The 22,758-nt window shown below is 39.4% G+C and overlaps 1 protein-coding gene across 12 annotated transcripts in view; it reads right to left on the bottom strand.

Annotated features, from left to right (window-relative positions):
• Positions 1-22,758, bottom strand: part of LOC106060681 (adhesion G protein-coupled receptor L1-like) — a 127,390-nt gene that overhangs the window by 78,111 nt on the left and 26,521 nt on the right. Inside the window, exon 1 of one of the 12 annotated variants that reach the window (XM_056030323.1) lies at positions 1,519-1,640. The exons of the other annotated variants lie outside the window; for them this stretch is intronic. The gene's annotated coding sequence lies outside the window, so the exon portion shown is untranslated. Of the gene's footprint in view, positions 1-1,518; positions 1,641-22,758 lie in introns of those variants that run through there. 12 annotated transcript variants of the gene reach the window in all.

Here is a 22,758-nt window from a genome sequence, read left to right on the forward strand (position 1 = left end):
TGCCTTGGATGTGGCAAAATATGTAGGTCACAGCTGGGACTGCGCAGCCACGAGAAATACTACTTTCCTCACTAATCTTCGGACTCGAAGACTAGCCTTATTATTATTGTTATATATATGGTTAAAACGTTTATTATGTCGATAATGTTGTTGTTTTTTTTTTATAAATCATGATGTGCAGGGGCGGACTGGCTATTTGGGCAAATGCCCGGTGGGTCGATACCCCAATGGGCCGGTAGGACCACAGTCATCATCTTCTTTTTTGACGTCTGTATTTTATACGATAAGGGCCGCGTGGATGCTACTTGTGACACCTATACAATTCTTAAAGGTTTTTATAGTATTCTCTTCTAAGAGGGGCCCTCTGAGCGAAGTTTTTAAAACCAATCTTTTACAAACTCTACTAGGGCCCACTTATTTAATCTAACACATTTTTCAAAATAATGTAATAGCTTACATCCGTAGACAGTGCTACTAATAGGCTTCATCCTTTTAGGGCCTAGACACTTTGCGATTTAAAAAAAGCAACAAAAGGCCTTATTCAGGCTTATTCCTTATAAGGATATAGTGTTCACTGTAGGCATGTGTACAGCTATCAATACATTATCAAACTTAACATAATGATTTTGATGACAGGTAGACTTGGAATTGGATGTCTATCATGTAATATACAATTTATGGTCCGGATTGTATAGAATTGCCCGGGACGATTTTGACACTCAGTCCGCCCCTGATGATGTAAAATATTTAATGAATATTTTGTAAGGAGAGAGTATAGATAGCATTGTGGCTGTTAATTGTAGTTTCAAGCTTTTTTACCCGTATTGCTTACCAAAGAAAAAAGCGAACCATTAGGTATATATTATATACCTTGAAATTTTAAGGCAAAAGATATTTCTAATCTGTAGTACATAAAGGCACATTCCTCGTTCCATATGCTAGGACAAATTTGTACAAAAGCTCCTTCTTCCCTAGTGCTATTTGAGCATGGAATGGGTTGCCTGAGCTAGCCAGGAAAACCAGTGACTTGGCGGAGTTTAGGTCATTGGTTAACATGCATGATTAAATGCATGACGCGTAGATCTAGGACGTAATCATCTTCTGTTTTGAAGGAACGTGTGTATCATATAAGATAAGATAAGATAGTAAGTAAGAAAACAGTGTCCTACACACACACACACACAAATGATGATTAAAAACAAAAGCTAAATGTAGGTTACAGAAACATTATTTGAACACTACAAATAAACAAAAGAAATCTGGTCCTCACTGACATTGAAAAATAATTTTTTTATGAATACTAACGAGTGGAAGTCAGAATTAGGACTAATGTGATCTAGGTTGTGGGATAGGCATAAATACATGATAAAAGCCACGTCCATTGGCAATAATTACGTCATTTTCATTATCCATAACCTTTAACTCTTTGTCTCCTAACTGACGATACCAACGTTGATTCCACCAGAATGTGGTAAATAATTACGGAGAGAAAGAGTTAAGAGAGCACCCTACACTAACCTGCAGAATACACAAGATGACACATACATTACACAGTCCCTGCGAAATTCAAACAGCGAACGCGATATCAGGTATATTAAATGTCTCTACAGCCGAGCTACTACACAGGTAGATTTAACAATAAAAGCTAAAAGGTCAACCTTAATGCAAACAAGAAAGTAGGCCACGTGTTGTCCAATAAAATTGTTTGACCTTTGCCCTACAGCGTGGGGTTTCTCTAACACATATCTTTAAAAATAGATTTTATTTTTTTCCTCAGAGGGCGGGGCGAACAAAGTTTGGACCTGCTGTTTACTTTAGAAAATCCCAAAACGAACGGGCTGTAGGTTCAAGACTTAGTCGAGAATGTCACAGAAATCGCCTACATGCGCCAACGCCCCCCCCGCCCCCCCCCGCCCCCCCCCCCCCATCCCCCGTTGTCACAGATTGTACACTAAACCAGACGATATGTGGACCCGTGGACCTAGGTCTAATCGCTATAGTATGAAGCAAACAATTACTATTTTTACTCCTACTGTTTTATCAGTCTTGGATGTGCATATGCGCGAGCGCATTGTGCACCTTGTAATTTTTTCTAGGGTTACCAGAGACCTACACAGTCAAAACAAGTCAAAATAAGCTTTGAGCAAGCAAAATAAAAAAAAAAACACTTTAAAAAAACAAACAATGCTTATATAAAAGAAAGAACTGTACATTTATAGCCATGTGTATATATATATATATATATATATATATATATATATATATATATATATATCAATACTATATCAAACTAAATTATTAAATTGCTTGATTAATTAATCAATTGGTTATTTTTTAAATTGATTCATGGTTTGTTAGGGACAATGAATAATTCTGCAAAGTTTCCGCGAATGGGAAGTGGGAGAAATAATGTGCACAAAAGTTGTAACAGACAGACAGACAAACAGACAGAGTGAGTTGATATAAGCTTTGTAAAAATAGACTAGTATTTGATAAAGCATGTCAGATGTAAAACTAAGATTATTAAGTATTTCATATTTCTTAGATGTAACCAATTGTAAGCTGTAATTTAACATTCGCGCAAACAAACGCTTAGAGCTCCACACACGACTTTTTTTTTTGTCTACAAATTGTCGGACTGCTTTGTAAGAAGAATTTCTCTCACTGAAACAATAGTCTATTTCTCTCCTTCCACAGGAGAGTTGGCCAGGGAAAACACTCTTCCAGCGTTAGCATTGTCCTCAGGAATACAAAAATAAAACCGAAGATCTTAAGTAACAGGTTTCTTTTAAACAGCTATTATTTATAAGTTTGTGAGCTTTCAAGAAATAAATTCGATTGAGTAATAAAATGATATGGCAGTAATCAGCAGACGACTGCCTGGTTGTATGGTCTGCGCTATGAGCTCTCGTTCCGGTAGTCCAGCGTTCGAGCCCCAGCGTTCCTGCGGCTGGTTGAAGGAACATCCGGAACGTAAAACAAAATATGTAAGAGTGAAAGCCATACATTTATTTAGACCAATGCCTGCCGGACGTAAGACATAATCCGCCAAAAGGAGGACATAACCCCCCAAAAGGAGGACATAACCACCGAAAAGGAGGACATAACCACCCAAAAGAAGGACATAACCCCCTAAAGGAGGACATAACTCCCCAAAAGGAGGACATAACTCCCAAAAGGAGGACATAACCACCCAAAAGGAGGACATAACCACCATAAGGAGGACATAACCACCAAAAAGGAGAACATAACCCCCCAAAGGAGGACATAACCACCAAAAAGGAGGACATAACTCCCAAAATGAGGACATAACCACCAAAAAGGAGAACCATAACCACCAAGAAAGAGTACATAACCCCCCCAAAAGGAGGACATACCCCCCCCCCCCAAAAGGAGGTCATATCCTTCAATTTGCCCGACGTCTTCCTACCCTGGCTTTTCTACTACACAGGAAATAAAATAAATAATATGCTATTTCTATATGTCAATATCTATGTGTAAAATAAATTTTAAAAAATTATAGCTTTTATATAGCGCTACTTTCATGCTTACAGCATGCTCAGAGCGCTATGGTCCAATCTTCATTTGCGGACCAGTGGGGGGAGGGGGTATCTAGGTATCTTTAGGCGCTCAGTAAACACAACTTTGCTCGAGCCGGGTGTCGAACCTCGAGCCAAGCCAAGTTCAAGCTCCGTACTAAGCCTCTCGACCACGCTTTCCACTGTACACCAACTCGCTACAATCTAGTGATCTGACAATTATAAGCCCGATGACCCGACCCCCTACCATCGCTCTGATCCAATTTTGCTAATCAATGACCCTGCAATAAACAACTCGGTCTTTTACAACCTCAAGCCCGACACGTTAACCGTTTGGGCAGACGAACCCTAACAGCTTATTCCCCTGAATTTAGCGTTGCAATTACAAACATCTGATTAGTAGGGCCTACATGTATGCGCATATTTATATAAGGTGCCTGGTCGTGCGGTTTGCGCGCTGGACTGTCGTTCGGACTTATCGATGGTCCCGGGTTCAAACCCTGCCCGCTCCCATCCCCCGTCGTCCTGCGGGAGGTTTGGACTAGGAAGTAAATTATCTTCAACTCTGAAGGAACATCCGAAATAAGTAAAACAAAACATTTTTACAAGGTCTAGTTCTGTGTCATCAAGGCTGTGGTAACGATATGGCCTAGTCCTCCAACACCAGAGCCACCAGTCAGGACATATATATATATATAAGGAGAGAGAGAGAGAGCTAAAGAGATTCACCAGGCAGATGTCAGAGGTCATAAGCGGAATGCAGGTTTCCCTCCGCACTCCCCCCCCCCCCCAAAGCCTTTTATTATTTTAACATTTCATTGTTACTTTAACACAGCCAAGAAAACCAACGACTAAGTCATTAACATGCATGACTAGATTGACACATGAAATGCGTGTGACGTAATTATCTTCTTTTTTTGAAGTAACGTCTGAAATATATAAGATAAGAATCTAGATACAACAAAGCCATACAACAATTTTGGAGGAGGTATTCTTTTCCTTCAAACATTTTCCCCATTGCGATGTACCTATGCAGCTTGACACATTTGACCATACAAAGCTTGACACATTTTACCATACACAGCTAGAGGCATTTGATCATACACAACTAGATACTTTGATCATACACAGCTAGAGACATTTGATCATACACAGCTAGAGACATTTGATTATACACAGCTAGAGACATTTGATCATACACAGCTAGAGACATTTGATCATACACAGCTAGAGACATTTGATTATACACAGCTAGAGACATTTGATCATACACAGCTAGAGACATTTGATTATACACAGCTAGAGACATTTGATTATACACAGCTAGAGACATTTGATTATACACAGCTAGAGACATTTGATTATACACAGCTAGAGACATTTGATCATACACAGCTAGATACTTTGATCATACACAGCTAGAGACATTTGATTATACACAGCTTGATACTTTGATCATACACAGCTAGAGACATTTGATCATACACAGCTAGAGACATTTGATTATACACAGCTAGAGACATTTGATCATACACAGCTAGATACTTTGATCATACACAGCTAGAGACATTTGATTATACACAGCTTGATACTTTGATCATACACAGCTAGAGACATTTGATTATACACAGCTAGAGACATTTGATCATACACAGCTAGAGACATTTGATCATACACAGCTAGAGACATTTGATCATACACAGCTAGATACTTTGATCATACACAGCTAGAGACATTTGATTATACACAGCTTGATACTTTGATCATACACAGCTAGAGACATTTGATTATACACAGCTTGATACTTTGATCATACACAGCTAGAGACATTTGATTATACACAGCTTGATACTTTGATCATACACAGCTAGAGACATTTGATCATACACAGCTAGAGACATTTGATCATACACAGCTAGATACTTTGATCATACACAGCTAGAGACATTTGATTATACACAGCTTGATACTTTGATCATACACAGCTAGAGACATTTGATCATAGATGAGACATTTGATCATACACACATTATACATTAGATCATACACACTTGATACATATGATTCAGGATTCAGGCCAATCACACAGGTCAAGGGCTGTTGAACAAGGGACATTTCTGCTAATGCACGCATTATGACCAATGCTATGGTCATATGACCAGAAAGCCTTTACAGACGAGAGACAGTGTGTTAGAAAGGACAGTAGAGTCCAGGACAGCAAGCAGTCAGGACTGTGTGCTACGAAGTGAGACCTGTAGCTGTACGAGCTAGAGAGACTTGTAGTGATTAGTTAGGCAGTTCTGAAGTGTAGCAAAGCATTTGAAGTTAGTGTAGCCAATTGTGCTGAATTGGCTGTTGATGATGTAATTGTAAATAAACCGCCACCTTGCTTACTGAAGCTCTTGTTGTCAAGTTGATGTTTTAGATGTGTTGTTGGGCAGTGTTTGCCGAAGGCCTGATTAGGAGAGAGAATCGTAACAATACACACATGACACATTTGATCATACACACATTATACATCTGATCATACACCCAGGATACATTTGATCATAGACACACTATACATCTGATCATACACACATGATACATTTAATCATACACACATGATAGGGGGCGCGGTGGTTGAATGGTTAAGCGTTTGGCTACCGAACCTGAGGTCCTGGGTTCGAATCCCGGTGAAGACTGGGATTTTGAATTTCGAGATTTTTAGGGCGCCCCTGAGTCCACCCAGCTCTAATGGGTACCTGACTTTAGTTGGGGAAAGTAAAGGCGGTTGGTCGTTGTGCTGGCCACATAACACCCTGCTCGTTAACCGTTGGCCAAAGAAACAGATGACCTTAACATCATCTGACCCATAGATCGCAAGGTCTGAAAGGGGAAACTTTACTTTTTTTTATACACACATGATACATTTGATCAAAGACAGCTTGATATAACTGAAAAAAAAAAAATAGAATAGAATTTCCACAGGAAAGCTTTATCAAGAAAGTACACATATGTTTTAGAAAAGCCTAAGGATAAACCGTGTTCAACTCTGCATAGAGGAGTGGGATGTGGTATGGAGGTCCTGTGACCACGTTCTGGCCCATTAAGTGACCAGTTAGACCTCAGTTTAGGACTATACCCTCAAATTCAATGAACTGGAAATGAATAGCCACCACACTGAACAAATCCGTTAATATAAATAGACCGACTGACTATCTCACTGGTCTCTCGCGCTCTCTCGCTCTCTTTCTCTTTTCCTCTCCTCTTTCTCTCTCTCTCTCTCTGCTCCCCCTTTCTCTTTGCCGGCTATCTCTCTATCGTTTTGTAAAGGTTTTAATTTCTTTACAATTTTCTTTTTATCTTTGTCTCTAAAGTTTTATTTATTCTTTCACCCCCCCCCCAAATTTTCATAATTTTATTACGATTGACGAACTACATACATACATTATTTAAATTACCTCTCTGTCTGTCTCTGTCTCTCTCTCTCTCTCTCTGTATGTCTATTTTTATCTCTGTGTCTCTCACTCTCTGTCCGTCACGCTTTCTCTCTCTCTCTATTTCTCTCTTTCCTCTTCTGTATTCCACTTTTTCTCTCTCTTTTATCATTTTTCCTCTTTCACCCTCTACAGCTTTATCTCTCTCTGCCTCACTCTTTTCTCTCCTTGTCTCTCTCTCCTCTCCTTGTCTCTCTCTCTTCTCTCCTTATCTCTCTCTCTTCTCTCCTTATCTCTCTCTCTCCTTATCTCTCTCTCTTCTCTCCTTATCTCTCTCTCCTTATCTCTCTCTCTTCTCTCCTTATCTCTCTCTCTCTTCTCTCCTTATCTCTCTCTCTCCTCTCTCCTTATCTCTCTCTCTCCTCTCTCCTTATCTCATTCTCTCTCTCTTCTCTCTTTATCTCTCTCTCTCTCTCTTCTCTCCTTATCTCTCTCTCTTCTCTCCTTATCTCTCTCTCTTCTCTCCTTATCTCTCTCTCTTCTCTCCTTATCTCTCTCTCTCCTTATCTCTCTCTCTCTTCTCTCCTTATCTCTCTCTATCTCCTTATCTCACTCTCTCTCTTCTCTCCTTATCTCTCTCTCTCTCTTTTCTCTCCTTATCTCTCTCTCTCTCCTCTCTCCTTATCTCACTCTCTCTCTCTCTTCTCTCCTTATCTCTCTCTCTCTCTCTTCTCTCTCTCTCTCTTCCACTTTGATGTAACTAGTCTAGTCGTACATGAGATCATCCAAGCCCACACAGAAAATGCCATCAATATTACACACAAATTACTTCCCCTTCAATAACTCAGGAGAGTCCAGACAAGGGAACTAACTTTTCACCAAGTGGTCAACGGGCGAGCTGTGCTGGGTACAGACGACAATAAAACATCAGGTCCCTGTTCATACTTTTGATATTTCACATTGTTTTTCCTTTAGAAGTACATTCGATGGCCGGGTCGAGTGAGTGTACATGGGAATGTGGCTATGTTAGGGACATGAAAGAATTTAAATGTCTTTAATTTTTTTAACTAGGACACCTTATAGCTCTTTCTTCCCTAGTGCTATTAGAGAATAGAATGGGTTGCCTGAGCCAGCCAGGAAAACCAGTGACTTGGCAGAATTTAAGTCATTGGTTAATATGCATGACTAAAAGCATGACGCGTAGGACGTAATCATGTTCTTTTTTTGAAATAACGTTTGTATTATATAAGATAAGATAGGACAATAAGATAAGATAGGACAATAAGATAAGATAGGACAATAAGATAAGATAAGACAATAAGATAAGATAAGACAATAAGATAAGATAATAAGATAAGATAAGACAATAAGATGATATAAGATAACATGCATGTCATGCCCCCTCATCCCCAAAAGAAAAACAATTTAAATGCAAAAACAATGCTTAGTGTTCTTTACCTATCGCCTTATTGTCTACACAATGTTTATCCACCCCCCCCCCTTTGGCTTAGTACATTTTCTTACATGAAAACAAAATTAATTAAATAGGACTAATTAATGAACTAATTGGTTGATTTTGTTTATTGATTCATGTGTTGTCATCGAGCGTGAGCGTGTATGTAAAATTCGACGACGACTGGATGAGTAGAAGCGGTCGAAAAGTCGACCGTAAAAACTACAAACGTACAAAGGCGATACAGAGTAGGTCTCTATACGCGTGGTACAATTCGTCGATATTTCGGTGTGTGGGCAGATGTTTCAATGGCCGGAAAGCACAGCTTCACGGGCTGGATATGGCCCGCGGGTCGTAGTTAAGGCATCACTGAATGAGAACAGATCGACAACTATAAAGTACAGTTTTTTGTAAGTATTTTACATTTGACACAATCAGAGAAGATGCAAAATAGTTCCAATCAATGGGATTGGGAACGTTACTACACGCTGTCACAGAAACACAACTATTTAGACCAGCGGTTCTCAACCTTTTAGGCTCGGCGACCCCCTTTTTACAATCCCCCACTCTGCCGCGACACCCCCCCCCCCCCCCCCCGCACACAGCAACAGAAGAATGGACAAAAACAATTCATTTTTTCGATGGTGTTAGGCGACCCCCAGGCAAATCGTCAATCGACACCCCCCCCCCCCCAAAGGGGTCGCGATCCACAGCTTGAGAACCCCTGATTTAGACAAATGCATACGATTGATTGACATTGTTGATATTGTTTCCGGATTGAAATCAGATCAACAAGTGTAAATAAAATATATAACAGAACAATACATCTCTTTAGTTTGTGTGTGTCTTATTGCTTTCAATCGCCTGGAGGTTTGGAGGTTTAGTGCGTATTTGATGTATTTTTTAAACCTAAAAGACATCGACTTTGTGTGCGTCTGGCATGACAAGATATATAGGTCACAGTTGACCTACATATTAATGTTAAAGTCTACAGACTTATTTAATCTTTAAATTGTAAGATACATGTCTTGTAGTTTCTTTACAAAGCTTACATCAACTCATTCCGTTATTTCTCCCAATTCCCATTCTCGGATCAAGTTGAAATTTTGCACAATTATTCGTTGCCCATTCAAAAACATGAATAAATTTAAAAAAAAAACATATGACTTATTAATAAAGAGTAATTAATTAATTTTGTTTCATGTAGTAAAGGGGAAATAAATCTTGTAGTATACATATGTGTGTGTGACTGCAAATGTGCCGTTCTTTCCCTTACATAAGCTTTGTTTTTTGTGCTTGTCAGTATTTCCCCTCTGAAAAATCAATCCTCATTTTATTTTTAATAAATTATCGACCCTGTGTAGAACTAGCTCCACTAGGTTTAACGCTAACTACACGCTAATTCCGTTAACGCTGGTCCCACTGAGTTTTACGCTAGCTACACTGAATTTTACGCTAGTTACACGCTGGATACACATTACACACTCAACACACTGGGATTCACTTTTAGTAAAACTTTTGTATGCGTATCATATGCCCAGCGCTTTGAAAATCATATCAAAAGTAATTAGACCAATGCAATTCCCTAAAAAGAATTTTTTATTTAGTTTTGATGAGAAAAAAAATCATTTCATAAAGCGGTAATTGGACGAAATATTTTTAGCATTTGGATAGCCTTGAATTTAATTTGGAGGAATGGGAAACATTTTTATTTTAAAAAATGTCTTTACAAAAAGTTCGTGGGAAAAAAAAATAATAAAAAGACTGGCCTGTATGCAAGAGTTATAAATAGGAACGTAATTCTATAAATAGCGTGTGGAGTCTTGCGTGAAAAGTTGCTCTTCGGAGTTTGTCTCAAGTTAATACAACTAATGGCACGGCACTCTCTCTGTGACCAAAGAGGTGACAAATACAACTAGCGTGTCAAAGGTCAACCACACACTATCTTGTAGTTGGAACCTAATCGATGTGGAGAGACAGACAACTGTAGAAGAAATCAGATTTTCAGAAGCAACCTCGTTCTCACATTTTAACTCAAGTCTGCCAGCCTACAGCTCCTGTCATCTTGGGTCGTCGCTCATGCTAAAACTCTTTTACAATGCGTTATGATAAATCAATACTCTCCCTCTCTCTCTCTCTCTCTCTCTCTCTCTCCTCTCTTTCTTTCACATATTAGCATGGGAGGCCTTTAATTTTTATGTCTTCTTAATGACGACCATCACTCTCTCTCTCTCTCTCTCTGTCTCTCTCCATAATTACTACAATTTAAAACTCTCAAAGGAAATAGACCTACTCGTAAGGCGGCACACTGCTGTATCCCATCTTTTCCGTCTCTTCCCGTCTCTCTTTCATTCATATGTCTACCCATGAAATGCAAATGTAATGGCTTTTGTGGACATTTAGTAGCAACATATTCATGACAATCTATTGGCCTGTAGCTGACAAGTACAGAGTATCTATCACAATGCGTATCAGTCCTACAAGTTCCACAGCGGTGAAGTCTACCATTGGTACCATTATAAGCGAAGTCGTTTATAGCGGCTGGAAGGTGGCTCGCGGGGAGTTCTTTATAGGTCTATGTCTGTATGTTCCATGGCATACAAATAAACTAGGATATAATAGAAAGGGAGATAACAAAGGATGATGCTGTATGTAGCTTGTCTGACGACCATAAATTAACTTTTATTGAAATAGTTAAGGACCTCAATAACGATAAATAAGGTAGACAATAAGAATTTGAAAAAAAATAAATTAAGCATACAGCATATGTAATAAAAACATTTTACGGTTAAAGCTGCATCAATTTTCACTCTCTAGTAATGGAATGTTTGACATTTCTGTACAATGTAAAATGTTACAATTTGGACAAGTCCCACGACCGTCATTGCTAGTTTGTTACATTAACTTTTTCAATGATATATCTTATATAATACAGACCTTACTTCGAAAAAGAAGATGATTACGTCCTACGCGTCAAGCATTTAGTCATGCATAATGATAATTTATTTATTAACAATAATAGTTTTCATCATCATCTTCAGTGTAAATGCAGTTTTAACATTACATATTTTTTTTACAGTGTGATATTTATGTTCTATTTGTTGCATATCTAGCGTGTGGGCTATGCAGATTAAATAGCACAAAACATACGATACTATCACGGTTTCACTAATTTGAATATTGAGAAATACACATCACAAAGTTGAATTTTATTTAATGATTCAATTGCTAATAGATATAAAGAGTCCCCGTTTCTATTTTTGTGATCAGTATCTTGTATCGTCTCTGTGATGGTAAAATTTGTTGGTTTTTTTTATACTTTAAAACCTGCATAGATTTCTTTAAGGAATTTTTCTCGCGTATTTTTCCAAGTGCGGCTTGTTTGTTGTCAATGATCTTACTAGCAGCATTTAAGTAAAGTTCCCCTTTCAGACCTTGTGGTCTATGTGGTAGATGATGCTAAGGTCATTCGTTACTGTGGGCTACGATTAACCAGGGTGCCGTGTGGCCAGCACAATGACCAACCGCCTTTACTTTTCCCCCCAACTAATGTCAGGTACCCATTACAGCTGGGTGGACAGAGGCGCACAAAGATCCCAAAATTAAAAATCTCAGTCTTCACCAGGATTCGAACCCAGGGACCCTCGGTTCGGAAGCCAAGCGCTCAGCCACCGCACCTTTACTAGCAGCACTTAGAATTTTATTCAATGGAGTTTTAAATTTGAATGTTCAGTTTACGAAAACCAAAATAGAGATGATGAAACTTAAATACTAAAGATGGGAGAGTATTAAAACATTGGTAGCATTATTTATGTAAAGACCATCCACTGATAGAGATTTTCCTTAGTGTAAATTTTTGTTGTCCTTTTTTAGGTGTGCAATAAAGGAAATTCAAACAGCCGACTAAACAGTCTAGTATGACCATGCCATTCGGTCAGATGACATAAATAAAAACAGGGCAAAGCTAAACGAAACTACTACATGAGCTAACCACATTAGTGGAAGAAAAAATTACTTTTATAAGGTTAGCTGGTAGTCAGATGAACATGTTAATAATTTAAAAAATCTATAAAATATTAGTTAAGTAATTATATTAACATTTGACATATACTCAAGTAATTTAAGTAATTACAGTGACAGCGGATAATACTGCAATAGACCCAAATCTAGGCTACTTGCTCCTTGAGTGTAATCGGCTTTTCAAAGCGAAGATCGGGCTTCACAGCCCCTCCTCGAGTTCTTAGGAAACAAGATTGCGCTACTATTGGACAACGAAGCAGGAGCTTATATTGTTGTTATTATTATTTTTATTTTTATTATGTAGAAATGAACCAATATTACTAATATTACACTGCCAGATTCGAGCTTCTTTAAGGGAAAAAAATGTCATTTTACAAACTTCTGTTCACTGAGGAATTTTCTGGTAAATGTGTTGTCGAAGTCAGTTGTCACTATCCCATTGGCCGACGCCCGAATTCAAAGTGTAAACGATCTGCCTGGAGCTCTTTCCGTTGCTACTGACTACCACACGACGCCATACCTTTTACATGGTGTAATATCTCACCCACACCACCCCCCTTGACCAAGTGTATTCATCACCGAACAAAGTTTGGAGAAAGTAGACAAGTGTCTACATTTAAAACTTAGACTTGACACATGAAAAATGCTTTGGGAAATACACAAAAACAGCCACAAATACAAATAACTTTACCATTTCTAAATATACCCTAACAATGCATAGCAACATACACATGGACAGACTGACATTTGGCTACAATTAGCTACAGCTTATGACACCGAGAAATTATAAGCAATGACATATAATATTGTTACGAATCTCACTACTATCCAGGCTCTCTTCAAACTGCACCACACGACACAACGAACTTAAAGAACCTCACAACTCAGGGCTCCAAAGTAACAGTAGCAATTTAATTTCAAATACAATACAACACTGTACAGTTGGCAACAATATTACACTAACTGTCCAAAAACCTAGCCTTGCTCCGCCTGACTTCACACACCTTGCTGTTTCTAACTTCGCCTCGTACTGGTCACATTGCGAGGTAACGTGAAGTCCAGTCTTTCTGACACACTCGCTCTTATATCCTGTCTCTACTGGCCTTCTAGAATCGGATGGAACGTTCTTGACCACTCAGAATGATCACAATCGCCGTGACTTGCGTGCGTAATATTTACACACAGGTCGTTGCCGAACTGGCATGTACTGTCACTGGTCACAGTTGACCGCTCGTCCTGCGCTGGACTGGGGCGATTTGCGTCGGCTGACTACACACACACTACCCCCATCTGTGCCACCACCAGGTTTATAACAATATTTTGACTTCTAAAGGGCCCCACATCTCAAATAGCTTAGGGCTTTTTCAGATCTAAATACGGCACTGAACATGCATGCATACATAGGTAGGACTACATATTGAGTCTATTAATTAGATTGGATCTAGACACAATAAGATGTTGACGTGTTTGAAAAATATAGAATAATACGAAATCAATGCTTCAGTGAGCAAAGTATATTTACGGAGAGTTGATGTCATCTGATGTGTGATGTGATGTGTGATGTCATCTGATGTGTGATGTGATATGTCATCTGATGTGTGGTATGATATGTCGTCTGATGTGTGGTGTGATATGCGATGTCATCTGATGTGTGATATGATATGTCTTCTGATGTGTGATGTGATGTCATCTGACGTGTGATGTGACGTGTGATGTCATCTGATGTGTGATGTCAGCTAATGTCTGATGTGATGTGACATATGATATGTCATCTGATGTGTGATGTGATATGTGATGTCATTTGATGTGTGATATGAAATGTCTTCTGATGTGTGATGTGATATGTGATGTCATCTGATGTGTGATATGATGTGTGATGTCTTCTGATGTGTGATGTGATATGTGATGTCATCTAATGTGTGATGTGATGTGTGATGTCATCTGACGTGTGATGTGATTTGTGATGTCATCTAATGTGTGATGTGATGTGTGATGTCATCTGACGTGTGATGTGATTTGTGATGTCATCTAATGTGTGATGTGATGTGTGATGTCATCTGACGTGTGATGTGATGTCATCTGATGTGTGATGTGATGTGTGATGGGGATACAAGACTATTAGTATCTTCTCGTGTTTTTAACTCGCTTCCTCCCCTCCTATTCCCCACTCATCCCCGCCATCATCACAACTGAACACAATCAATTTTGAAATGACATCAAGATGCTGGTAACGGGTAAGCCAATTTGACTTTAATACGGTGTCGTTGCAGGGCCTTAACAAGGTGTCATTGCAGGGCCTTAACAAAAAACGGTGTTATTGCAGGGCCTTAACAAGGTGTCATTGCAGGGCCTTAACAAAATACGGTGTCATTGCAGGGCCTTAACAAGGTGTCATTGCAGGGCCTTAACAAAATACGGTGTCATTGCAGGGCATTAACAAAATACGGTGTCACTGCAGGGCCTTAACAAAATACGGTGTTATTGCAGGGCCTTAACAAAATACGGTGTTATTGCAGGGCCTTAACAAAATACGGTGTCATTGCAGGGCCTTAACAAAATACGATGTCATTGCAGGGCCTTAACAAAATACGATGTCATTGCAGGGCCTTAACAAAATACGATGTCATTGCAGGGCCTTAACAAAATACGATGTCATTGCAGGGCCTTAACAAAATACGATGTCATTGCAGGGCCTTAACAAAATACGGTGTCATTGCAGGGCCTTAACAAAATACGGTGTCATTGCAGGGCCTTAACAAAATACGGTGTCATTGCAGGGCCTTAACAAAATACGGTGTCATTGCAGGGCCTTAACAAAATACGGTGTCATTGCAGGGCCTTAACAAAATACAGTGTCATTGCAGGGCCTTAACAAAATACGGTGTCATTGCAGGGCCTTAACAAAATACGGTGTCATTGCAGGGCCTTAACAAAATACGGTGTCGTTGCAGGGCCTTAACAAAATACGGTGTCATTGCAGGGCCTTAACAAGAAAGAGTATAAGTGAATGTGGCTTAAGTAGGGTAAGAATCATGGAAGTATTTGTTCAGAAAAAGCTTAACATTGAGGAATTCTTGTTGCGTAGAAACGTTTTAATGTCCAATAAGGTCTTTAGATCAATAAGGTCTTTAGATCAATAAGGTCTTTAAATTAATAAGATCTTTAGATCAATAAGATCTTTAGATCAATAAGGTCTTTAGATCAATAAGGTCTTTAGATCAATAAGGTCTTTAGGTGTTGTAAAGTAAAAGTTTCCCTTTCAGACCCTGCGATCTATTGGGCAGATGATTTTAAAGGTCATCTGCTTCTGTGGCTCAAGGTTAACGAAGGTGTCATGTGGCCAGCAAAACGACCACCAACCTAATGTCAGGTACCCATTAGAGCTGGGTGGACTCAGATGCGTCAAAGATCCCGAAATTAAAAAGCCCTGTTTTCATCAGGATTCGAACCCGGGACCTTCGGTTTGGAAGCCAAGCACCTCACCACTCAGCCACCGCAATAGTTGACAATGAAACAAAAAAAAAACTTAACAAAATTTTACGCTACGTTAATTTGAGACAGTCGGAATCTCTTCTCTCAAGATAAAACCAGGTTAGCCGGTAACAAACACAGATAAGTATTTGAATTGTAGTACATCTGAATACTTAGAGAGACCTTAATGAAAGCCATTACATTTGAATTATTTCTTCAACTCAGATATATAATGAATATTTAAAATCATTTAGACGCGGCAGAAATAACCCTGTAAACATAATCCATTTATAAGAACACTCTAACCATTTTAGTCAAATTGTATTTTTCCATTTAGATCAATCTAACCCACCTTACTTACAACACATTTCCAACCTGTTTTAGAAATACTTTGACATACATTAAATGAAATCTGACCTACATTAACCCTCTCCCGCCTAGCCTGCAATAAAAACCTTCTAGATGAGATAATTAGACGAAATGTGATCAAATTGATTCACGTGACCCTCCATTCCCTTTCCTGGCTCTGGTTGTATTAAACACTCCCAAACGAAAGTGATCTATCAGGGTTATATCAACAATTCGATTGGACCAAATGATATGCCGGAATTCAACAATGAACACGCCAGCGGTAGTCAATAGGTCAATTCAGCTAGCAACAGATGGAAATAGATCGGCCACAGTTCGTCACGGATGGACCCTGATAGGACACAATTTAGTCATAGACAGACCTTGATAAGACACAGTTAGTCATAGATAGACCTAGATATGCCACAGTTATGACAGAACAGGTGGGCAATGTTATGCCTCGTTTCTAATAGTACTGGATCAGAAATATAAGAATTGATAAAACAATTAGAATGTCAGAATAGGACAATAATAAAAAAAAAAATAAGTAATGATATGACGAAACAAAGGTTGTCATTGCCGGAAGTGGTAATGGATGTAAGCACTCCACTACCTATAAAATGCTTCCTAATGGCATGCATTTCAAATAGCCTCTAACAACCAGTCCAACTCCTGGCCTTCACATGTGACTCAGATATTGAGTCCGGCGGAACTGTTCTCGCTAACAGGAGAAGGGGCAAAGGCGAGTAGCTGGCGCCTTAACTAGTAAGCTTCGGGCAAGAGGGGCTGGCTACCCACCTAGGAGAAGGAAAACTCTGAATTCAAACCTCTGTTGCCTTGCAGCTATACCCAATCATGGGAAAGGCTTCGGGAGTCAACCCTGAGGAAAAATCAGGAGCTGGCGACCCTAAGGCAGTTTGCAGCACCCACTGCTACACTCTGGCAGAACCTGCGACGCCGCTGACCCCAAACTGTATCGGTACTGTCGTTCCTTTGGATACATCAGCTGCGTGCCCAGGCATTCATCTCATTTCCATGAGATGACCCATAGTCGCTTCGCAACTGAAGGAGGCCATATATATATATGACACATAAAAGAACGAGTTTGACTGGAATAGTCATTGTATTTCCCAACAATAAGTGACTGAGAGTGAGAATAGTACCATAAAATTCTTTTTTTTTTTAATCCAGGCAAAGTGCTTCATGAGGCTAAGGGTATTAAGTAAACCTGCAAGATGACGAAACGTTTAAAAAAAAAAATATAGTGAAACCTGTAGAACTTCTTCTCAGGTAGACACAGACAAGAAACGCCATTAACATTTGATGTATTAATGTAGCACACAATATTTTTTTTTAGTACAAGGGAGACAACAAAATATGTAATTCACAGCAGAGTTGCGTACATAAAAATCTATATATATATAGGTCTGTGTATTGATCAATCGCGGATAAGAATTAGTTTCCGTTTTCCAGTCTAGATTTAGTGTATATAGGTCTGTGCATCCACCAAAAATATTGCACACTTCCATAATGTTTCGCCTGGAAGACACTGCCTTATTATTATTATTTGAACTGCTATTATTATTATTATGACAACTTTGTCACATGTAAATTATGAGTGAGTCTGGTGTGAATGTACATTTTGGTTTCTCATAGTTATAATGTTTTTTGTTTGGTGTAATGCACAAATTGTAAGACAAATTTCCTTACGGATAATAAAGATTATTATTATTATTATTATAACGCAAGAGGTTTAAGACAGAAATTCAGCACGATAAATGTGTGCAATGGTTTTAACTACTCTTAATACCACCAAAAAAACAACCAAAATTTTTCTGTTTCAGACAAAGACACTACAGTATCGCTACATGTCTGTACTATTAAAGTATCGGTACATGTCTTTACCATTTCAACATAGACCAACAGTACAGAGCCGATACAGTCTCAACCAAAAAAAAAAGACGCTACAATATCGCTACATGTCTTTACTATTTCAGAATCGCTATATGTCTTACTATTTTAAGACAAAGACACTACAATATCGCTACAAGTCTTAACTATTTCAAGACAAAGACACTACAATATCGCTACATGTCTTAACTATTTCAAGACAAAGACACTACAATACCGCTACACGTCTTTACTATTTCAACGCAAAAACACTACAATACCGCTACATGTCTTTACTATTTCAAGACAAAGACACTACAATACCGCTACATGTCTGGAAAATGACTGGCAGCTCGTAACGTCGTCCTAATCCCAGTATAATTCCCCCTCTACCCCCTGACCTTGTCTCCAGCATCCGCGAGACGTCGCCTTAACTTTAATGCTAGACTGATTACAATTCCGATTTTGTAAAGACTGCCCCCCTTTTTTTTTCTCCCCCCCCCCCCTAACGCTCAACAGAATATGTACACCACTGGCGGCGCCCTTCCTCCCCCCCCCCTCTCTTCCTTTTGGTCAACAGAGGAAGCACACAGTTGGCCGAGTAGGCAGATGGCTTTTAGGATCTGAGTTCATTTGTTGGACTAGCTCTTCAGATGACCAGCCATCTCTCACGTCCTGTAAGCTTGGGGTTTTTTTTTAGTCCTGATTTGAGTTTTTTTCGAGAATGACATTTCCGCTAGAGATGGCGATGATTCATTATTAGAATGATGTTTAATGTTGCAGCTAATTAGTGCAGGATTTAAAGTACAGCTAATTACCTAGCCCTAACATGTAGAAAATCAATAAGTAATCTACAAATAGTATACTGAGTCTAACTTGCCCATATCGACAGATGTAACCAATGTGTTAGGTGTTTATAAATGGATAGCGCTAATGTGTTTGCGGTTATAATTTGCAAAGGAAAAAAAAAAAGGTCTAATTGAACAATGGACTTGAAAACACTTAGATTTATGAGTGTGTCTGCGTCAGTGGTTAGGCAGGCAAATCAACCTTCAGAGATGTTTTAAAAAATGACGTTTGCAAAAAGTTGCGTCTCCTGGATTAAAAAATATATATTTATTTACCAACTCCTGTCAGACTCAATCAGTTTGCGGATTGAAAGTTGGCAACTGTTGACAATAAACTAGAAAGGTTAAAGTGTTAGCTTTAAAACAAAACAAGCTTAGATTCAGTCAGATGTTATGCCTGTTTTTCATGTACACTGAATGAACTTAATACTCAGGACCTGATTCAGACTTGATAAGGCTCTGATCTATTTAGTATGCGGTCATTTATACGTACACTATTTTAACCAGCAGGTACACTAACTGGTCTTTTATAGCTAACCAGCAGGTACACCAACCGGTCTTCTATAGCTAACCAGCAGGTACACTAACCGGTCTTCTATAGCTAGCTAGTAGGTACAAGAACCGGTCTTCTATAGCTAAACAGCAGTTACACAAACCGGTCTTCTATAGCTAACCAGCAGGTACACCAACCGGTCTTCTATAGCTAGCCAGCAGGTACACCAACTGGTCTTCTATAGCTAACCAGCAGGTACACTAACCGGTCTTCTATAGCTAGCCAGCAGGTACACAAACCGGTCTTCTATAGCTAACCAGCAGGTACACCAACCGGTCTTCTATAGCTAACCAGCAGGTACACCAACCGGTCTTCTATAGGTAACCATTTGGCCTGGTACCTCAACCGGTCTTCTATAGCTAACCAGCAGGTACACCAACCGGTCTTCTATAGCTAACCAGCAGGTAAACCAACCGGTCTTCTATAGCTAACCAGCAGGTAGACCAACCGGTCTTCTATAGTTAACCAGTAGGTATACCAACCGGTCTTCTATAGCTAACCAGCAGGTACACCAACCGGTCTTCTATAGTTAACCAGTAGGTACACCAACCGGTCTTCTATAGTTAACCAGTAGGTACACCAACCGGTCTTCTATAGTTAACCAGTAGGTACACCAACCGGTCTTCTATAGCTAACCAGCAGTTACACCAACCGGTCTTCTATAGTTAACCAGTAGGTACACCAACCGGTCTTCTATAGCTAACCAGCAGGTACACCAACCGGTTTTCTATAGTTAACCAGTAGGTACACCAACCGGTCTTCTATAGTTAACCAGTAGGTACACCAACCGGTCTTCTATAGTTAACCAGTAGGTACACCAACCGGTCTTCTATAGTTAACCAGTAGGTACACCAACCAGTCTTCTATAGTTAACCAGTAGGTACACCAACCGGTCTTCTATAGTTAACCAGTAGGTACACCAACCGGTCTTCTATAGTTAACCAGTAGGTACACCAACCGGTCTTCTATAGCTAACCAGTAGGTACACCAACCGGTCTTCTATAGCTAACCAGCAGGTACACCAACCGGTCTTCTATAGCTAACCAGCAGGTACACCAACCGGTCTTCTATAGCTAACCAGCAGGTACACCAACCGGTCTTCTATAGCTAACCAGCAGGTACACAAACCGGTCTTCTATAGCTAACCAGCAGGTACACCAACCGGTCTTCTATAGCTAACCAGTAGGTACACCAACCGGTCTTCTATAGCTAACCAGCAGGTACACCAACCGGTCTTCTATAGCTAACCAGTAGGTACACCAACCGGTCTTCTATAGCTAACCAGCAGGTACACCAACCGGTCTTCTATAGCTAACCAGTAGGTACACCAACCGGTCTTCTATAGCTAACCAGCAGGTACACCAACCGGTCTTCTATAGCTAACCAGTAGGCCTGGTACCTCAATGTGTTTTCTACAGCTAACCAGTAGCTGTACACCAACCGGTCTTCTATAGCTAGCCAGCAGGTACACCAACCGGTCTTCTATAGCTAACCAGCAGGTACACCAACCGGTCTTCTATAGCTAACCAGTAGGCCTGGTACCCCAACGGGTCTTCTATACCTAACCAGTAAGCCAGGTACCACTAACGGTCTTCTTTAACTAACCCGTAGGTCAAGTACCGCAACCAGTTCTTGTTTGGTTTAAAGATTTCAGACTTTCTGTCAGAAATGAAGATTATTAAACCTAAACCAAATCTCCTATAGGATGGCAAGGGTTCGATCTCGAAACCGTGAATACACTCCTATCACACGACCATGCAATCTTCAAAGAAAATCTAACAAAGCGTTTCAGTCACCGAGTCTACTCCATGGAAACTGTGCTCAAGTTTTTTGAAGAAAAAAAAAACAACTAAATACGAGACTAAAGAATCCAAAAACGAACATCGCCACATGGGGTGTACTAAAACGTTGGTAGATAAGAGCCGTCATCACTCAACCTACACCTCCAGGGACCACTAAATCTCATTAACTGGTTTTGCCAATTATTTCCATCATTGTGTTTCCTGTTTTGAAAAAAGGGTAGAAGCAAGCCCGAGAAAAATCCATATGGAAATTTTTATCCATCGCCTTTTCAACAACAACAAAAAAATCAATGTCGCGGGAAAAAATAGAATGGAAGGAGCGTTTTCAAACTAATAGTCATAAGTAGGTCATCAAAGTTTGACATGTAACACTGTGACATAGACTTGGTTCACAATTAGTGGCAGTGGCATGAAAATAGTCGATTTGGGAAAATTGTGTCAAGGCGATTGGACAATTTGAACAATCAAGAAAACAAAAAGGAAACAATGGCTGTAAGGTTTCTCCTACAGGGCAATGATTCTGTTTGTGCTTTTTCTTCTAATAGCCAATCTTTGTGTTAGTTTCATAAAGTGACACTGACATCTAAATCATTTATGCGAACAATTGTTTTTATTTATCAATGTATACAGCCGCAATCCCATGACAGTTCTAGCAAAACGTCAATGCCGAAAGCAAAGTGAATTAAGCAAATACAACGCAACAAACACAACATGATTCTAGCAAACCCAGGATATAAGAAATACAACATGATTCTAGCAAACCCAGGATAGTAGAAATACAACATGATTCTAGCAAACCCAAGATAGTAGAAATACAACATGATTCTAGCTAACCCAAGATAGTAGAAATACAACATGATTCTAGCAAACCCAAGATATAAGAAATACAACATGATTCTAGCAAACCCAAGATAGTAGAAATACAACATGATTCTAGCAAACCCAAGATAGTAGAAATACAACATGATTCTAGCAAACCCAAGATAGAAGAAATACATGATTCTAGCAAACCCAAGATAGAAGAAATACATGATTCTAGCAAACCCAAGATAGAAGAAATACATGTTTCTAGCAACCCAGGATAGGAAAAATAGAATATGATTCTAGCAACCCCAGGATAGGAGAAATACAACATGATTCTATCAAACCAAAGATAGGATACAATTAAATATAGCGTACTTCTAACATTCATAACATACCCCAACTGAAACCCAAACTTGTAACTAGCAAAACCCAGCATAATTCTAGCAAAAACAAACATAGCCAAGCAACCTAAATGTAGTGTAGTCTGCGCTCCGGACTGTCGTCTCGATATCCTCGGGTTCGAACCCTGCTTGGCTAGGAAGCCAGAACGTCTCAAAAGTCGAATCAAAAAGTGGTCCCACGTGACATCATCAAATGGAATAGAACAGTTA

This window comes from Biomphalaria glabrata, chromosome 5 (assembly GCF_947242115.1).
Source record: "Biomphalaria glabrata chromosome 5, xgBioGlab47.1, whole genome shotgun sequence".
Lineage (NCBI taxonomy): Eukaryota > Metazoa > Mollusca > Gastropoda > Planorbidae > Biomphalaria > Biomphalaria glabrata.